The sequence below is a fragment of the Theropithecus gelada genome, chromosome 5 (genome assembly GCF_003255815.1).
Source record: "Theropithecus gelada isolate Dixy chromosome 5, Tgel_1.0, whole genome shotgun sequence".
Lineage (NCBI taxonomy): Eukaryota > Metazoa > Chordata > Mammalia > Primates > Cercopithecidae > Theropithecus > Theropithecus gelada.
Window position 1 is genome coordinate 24,425,636 of NC_037672.1, and position 6,000 is coordinate 24,431,635.

General features: G+C 45.2%; 1 long non-coding RNA gene across 1 annotated transcript in view; it reads right to left on the reverse strand.

The window, feature by feature from the left end:
• The window catches only part of LOC112625462, a 38,343-nt gene extending 32,641 nt beyond the window's left edge, over positions 1-5,702 (reverse strand). The window contains exon 1 of the long non-coding RNA XR_003119603.1: positions 5,456-5,702. This is a non-coding gene — a long non-coding RNA (uncharacterized LOC112625462). The remainder of the gene's footprint in view (positions 1-5,455) is intronic.
• Between the last annotated feature and the right edge of the window lie 298 nt (positions 5,703-6,000).

A 6,000-nucleotide genomic window follows, 5' to 3' on the forward strand; every position in this document is an offset into this window, starting at 1 on the left:
TGATGTAAGCTCCATGAGGCGGGGGCTGTATTTGGGCCTTTGCTTGTTCCCAGTGCCTGGCATGGAGTTATCTCTCAGCAAGTGTTTGTTGAATGTCCGGACATGGTGGTGCATGCCTGTAATTCTAGCACTTTGGGAGGCTGAGGTGGGAGGATCCCTTGAGCCCAGTCGGTTGAGGCTGCAGTGAGCCATGACGGCGCCACTAAACTCCAGCCTGAGAGACAGAGCAGGAACTTGTCTCAAAAAAATTGTTTTTATTGTTGTTGAATGAATGCTTGGAGAGCCAAAGGAGCTGATTTAACCTTTCAAAGGCATTAGATCAAACAGGCAGGGACAGGTTTTCAGATCTGAGAGGGTGCCCAGGAGCTCTTCCCTCTTTCCAGCCCCTCAGTTCAGTTTTCTGGAACAAGAAGGCAACACTGCGTTTGGATAACCACAGCTTTTTCTCAAAGGCTTTTGACCCTGCAGTTGGTTTTTGGTTTGTTTGTTTGTTTGTTTCGAAATGGTGTTTGGCTCTTATCACCAAGGCTGGAGTACAAGGGCGTGATGTCAGCTCACTGCAACCTTGGCTTCCCAGGTTCAAGCAATTCTTTTGCTTCAGCCTCCCCAGTAGCTTGGATTACAGGTGTGTGTCACCACACCCGGTTAATTTTTGTATTTTTAGTAGGACAGGGTTTCACTATGTTGGCCAGGCTGGTCTTAAACTCCTGACCTCAGGTGATCCGCCTGCCTCAGCCTCTCAAAGGGCTGGGATTACAGGTGTGAGCCACTATGCCCAGCCAAACATCTTTGATCTCTGATAGTCCACAAGACCATTCTGACTACCTGCCCACCTAGTAATTAGTTATTTCCTGCCTTCCATGATCGTCTCCCCCCGTTACCAATTAATAGCATATTTATTAATTTCCTGTTATGAATATGACACTATGTTAATAATGTGGATGCTTTATTAAAATGCAAAGTGACTCTTCCTCCTCAAGTAGGGTAGAGGCAGTATCGTTTAGTGGTTAAGGCAGAGAAGGATACGGATGACAGAACGTCTGGGTTCAAACCCTCTTTTTGTTTTTGTTTTGCTTTGTTTTGTTTTGTTTGAGACAGGCTGTTGCTCTGTCACCCAGCCTGGAGTGCAGTGGCACTAACACAGCCTGGGCTCAAGCAGTCTCCCGCCTTGGTCTCCCAAGGTGTTGGGATTACAGGTGTGAGCCAATAAACCTGGCTCAAACCCTCTTTTTACTACTTACTAGCCATGTGACTTGTGCAAGTCACCTAAACTCCCTAAGCCTCAGTTTTTTGTTGTTGTTGTTTTTGTTTTTTTAGATGGAATCTTGCTCTGTTGCCCAAGTTGGAGTGCAGTGGCACGATCTCGGCTCACAGCAACCTCTGCCTCCCAGGTTCAAGCGATTTTCCTGTCTCAGCCTCCCAAGCAGCTGGGATTACAGGTGCATGCTGGCACACCCAGCTAATTTTTCGTATTTTAGTAGAGATGGGGTTTCACCATATTGCCCAGGCTGGTCTCAAACTCCTGAGCTCAGACAATCCACCCGCCTTGGCCTCCCAAAGTGCTAGGATTACAGGCGTGAGCCACCGCGCCTGGCCTAGCCTCAGTTTTTAATCTCAGAAATGGAGATGACAACAGTACCTACTGCCAGTGAACCACTAGTTTGTTACAGTAAGCTCCCAGAGCCTTGCTCGGCACAATGCTACCACTAGATGACCTTTCATGGCTAGCATAGAATCGTATTGTGTGCTGGGCGCAGTGGCTCATGCCTGTAATCCCACCACTTTGGGAGACTGAGACGGGTGGGTCACATGAGGTCAGCAGTTTCAGACCAGCCTGACCAACAAGGTGAAACCCCGTCTCTACTAAAAGTACAAAAATTAACTGGGCGTGGTGGCGCATGCCTGTAATCCCAGAGACTCAGGAGGCTGAGGCAGGAGAATCACTTGAACCTGAGAAAAGGAGGTTGCAGTGAGCTGAGATCACACCATTGCACTCCAGCCTGGGCAACAGGGGTGAAATTCTGTCTCAGAAAAATAAAAAATACAAAAGAATCATATTGTGAAGAGTGTCGATACATCGATAAAAACTGAAATAACAATACATGGATTGGATGACTCAGCGCAGTGTTTATACACACAGTGGACACAGGGGACATCCTGGTATAACGGAAAGAGCATGTGCTTGGGAACCATGCTGGCCTGCATAGGAGTGCCCACTCTAGCTTTTGCTAGCTGTGACATCTTGAGACCTCCCTCATCCACAGTTTCCTTGTTTGCATAACATGGACTTGAATGTTTGCTTATCGGAGTATTTGTGAAGATTTAACAAGATGCTCATTTCCTACCCTGTGAATGTCTATTGCTGTTTAGAAATCCTGAAGAAAAGGCAAAGACTGTTCTGATTGAGTTGGGAAGTGGGTAGGAAGTCAATACCTCGCTTGGTTAATCAGAAAGACTCCTTTTAGTGAACGGGATTAGAGTTTTGACTGAAAAAAAAAAGCCGCTGGGTGCAGTGGCTCATGCCTGTAATCCCAACACCCTGGGAGGCCAAGGCAGGCAGATTACCTGAGGTCAGGAGTTCGAGACCAGCCTGGCCAACTGGTGAAACCCCATCTCTACAAAATATTCAAAAATTAGCCAGGCATGGTGGTGCGTGTCTGCAGTCTTAGCTACTTGGGGGACTGAGGCATGAGAATTGCTTGAACCTGGGAGGCAGAGGTTACAGTGAACCAAGATTGTACCACTGCACTCCAGCCTGGAAAACAGAGCAAGACCCTGTCTCAAAAAAAAAAAAAGGAAGGAAGGAAGGAAAGAAAGAAAGAAGCTAAAGAAAAATTGTTCTATCAAAACAGAATAAAAGAGGATAATGATTTAGTCAAGGAATGTGTTGGTGTCTGTATCATACAGATCCTTATCTTGCAAAATCCATGTTATAGAATCCTAAAAACTCAGCTTCTAAGGGGGACCAAGGAGCTCTGTAGCTTATTGTAGAAGCCCCTCTATAGACACCATCTCCCAAAAAGGGGTCATCTGACCTCTACTGGAATATTTCTAGGATGGCCAATTCACTGTTGCATGAGGCTGATGATTTTGCTTTTGATAACTTGAGCTCTTCCTAAGGTTTGCCCCCAGATTCTTCCTGCAGCTGACTTCCACCAGCCTCTGACAAAGCACATTTTCCCATCTCTTCTCTCTGTGACTTGGCAGCGATTAGATTTTAATGGTTATCTACTGAGCAGAGTACTTTACAGTTCTTGGTAATAGCCCCTTATTCGGGAAAATCAATACCAGAAATAGTTGAAGCTTTAAAGAAATTCACCAGACATCTATCTGAGGTGGTTTAATAGCATGGCATTTGTAATTCCCACCACAGTCTGCAATGCAGTGGTGAGCACTGGCACTGATAACAGTGATGATATATTCCATAGCTAAAATATATTTCTTAGTATCACATCTCAAGTCCAGTTCATTTTGTCAACATTATTGAGCATCTTACTAGGCTGTGGAAGGCACTAAATCCAACATAAACCTGCAAGCTGGTTTTCTCTTTCAACTCCTATTATCATTGTTTAGAACCATATTCATGAGATGTGATGTAAAATAACATGATTGATGCCCTTAACAAAGCCATGAATGGGATGGGGTGGAGGGAGGCAGCTCAAATGTGCGCTAGAAAATGTTGATGCAAGGCTGGGATGAGGATGAGGAGAGTGAGGGACCTGGGACACAAAGTCTAAAGATCCTGTCCACCTAGTCCCTGCTCCTGTCTTCAAGGCCTCTTCTAGGTCTGGCATTTTGTGACCCAGTGCATACACATGAAGTGTGTGGTCTTCAAAGTCACCACCTGGGAAACCCTGACTTTCAAACAAATCTTCTATTGTTCACACTTTAGCAACGGTGCTTGAGAATTACCTTCAGAGCCTGCATTGCATTTTTAAATTTCCGTATGTCTTTGGGGGAATGATAAATCTTCGTCCTTTGGAGGTAGATTTGATTTTCAGAAACAGACACAAACCATCTGTGGCCAAATCTAGGGATTAATATGGAGTAGACAAGCCACATAACTCTATGTGAAGTCAAAAGTAGATTTTCACTTGTGTGTTGTAAATTAGCCTTGAAGGCAATATTGACGGAGGGGGCTGCAGAATGTGTTTTGAGCTACAACTTTCCAGATTGGTACATATGCTCTGAAGGCATCCACTCCAAAGCCATTACTTGCTCTATTATGAGAGTTTGGGCATGTTTATTCTTTTTTTTTTTTTTTTTTTGGAGATGGAGTCTCGCTCTGTCACCCAGGTTGAAGTGCAATGGCACCATCTCGGCTCACTGCAACCTCCGCCTCCTGGGTTCAAATGATTCTCCTGCCTCAGCCTCCCGAGTAGCTGGGATTACAGGCGTGTGCCACCACACCTGGCTAATTTTTGTATTTTTAGTAGAGATGGGGTCTCACCATGTTGGCCGGGCTGGTCTCAAACTCCTGACCTCAGGTGATCTGTCTGCCTCAGCCTCCCAAAGTGCTAGGATTACAGGCGTCAGCCACCGCGCCCTGCCTGGAGTGCTTATTCTAAAAGTCACTTTGATTACTTTCTGGTCAAACTCTGTATTATTGAGTTAGAGTAAATAGAAACCATTTAACTTATCTTCAGTCCTTCTTCTTAAAGGTTGTAAGTGTGGAGAAATTACATAATACTAATATATTACAAAATACTAATGCATTTGCTTTATGATTAAGAGTTGACCCTTAAGAGAAATTGAACGGAACCAAGACATCTTAAGTCCTCTTTTAATCTCTCAAACATCTCAATTTCTCTTCAGGTTTGATTGAAATGTTTCATGTTGGGCACATCCAAAGATTCCTTGGTGAGTTATCTCAGTCAAAGCAGGAAAGAGGGACCTTCCGATATTCCTACTGCTGATCTGGAAAATCTTAGCTAGCAGAGAAATGAAGAAAGAACTGAAGGCCCTGCAGTCCAACCAGTAAGCATCTTCAGACAGTTCCAAGAACTCAGACTCGTTGACTTCTACTGTGGTCATGTGTTGGGCCAAAGTCTGAAAAACAGAACATCTGAGCTCCATGCCTGAAGACCACCCCAATCAATATTGTACTCACTCTTTTTTTTTTTTTTTTTTTTTTTTTGAGACAGAGTATCACTCTGTTGCCCAGGCTAGAGTGTAGTGACACAATCTCGGCTCATTGCATCCCCCTCCTGGGTTCAAGCAATTCTCCTGCCTCAGCCTCTCGTAAAGCTGGGATTATAGTCACGTGCTACCACGCCCAGCTAATCTTTTTGCGTTTTTACTAGGGACAGGGTTTCACCAGGTTAGCCAGGCTGGTCTCAAACTCCTGACCTCAAGTGATCTGCTACCTCTGCCTCCCAAAAGTGCTGGGATTACAGGAGTGAGCCACTGTGCCCGGCCGGCACTGGGCTCTTTATCTCCCCAGGTATCTACTTACCCATTTGCAAGTCCCTGCCCCAGACAGTAAGCTGCTTCTCCAGCTTCCCAGATAGCTTTTATTCCTTGTGAGAAACCAGCAGTTTCAGATGTCATTCCTGAAATTCAGGCTGAGCTTTTTCAGGCCTAAGACCTGTTGGCCACTTTCTGCTGACATGGCCTTTGGGTAGAAGTAACCTTCAGCTGGGCTTCCCAGCCACTTGAGTTTGCAGGAAACTATTCTGTATAAGCCTTCGAAAAACGGCAAGCTTCAAAACTCTTACTAGTCTGTAAGTTGGAGCCTTGGGGACATATTTACACACCCTGGAAATTAATTGTTTGATAGCAGAGTTATTGCTAATTGTTTTATGGTTTTGCAACTCTCTGTGGTGGCTTACAATTGGTTCTCAGCCAGGCCAGGAGCGGTGGCTCATGCCTGTAATCCCAGCACTTTGGGAGGCCGAGGCGGGTGGATCATGAGGTCAGGAGTTCAAGACCAGCCTGGCCAACATGGTGAAACCCCGTCTCTACTAAAAATACAAAAATTAGCTGGATGTGGTGGCACTT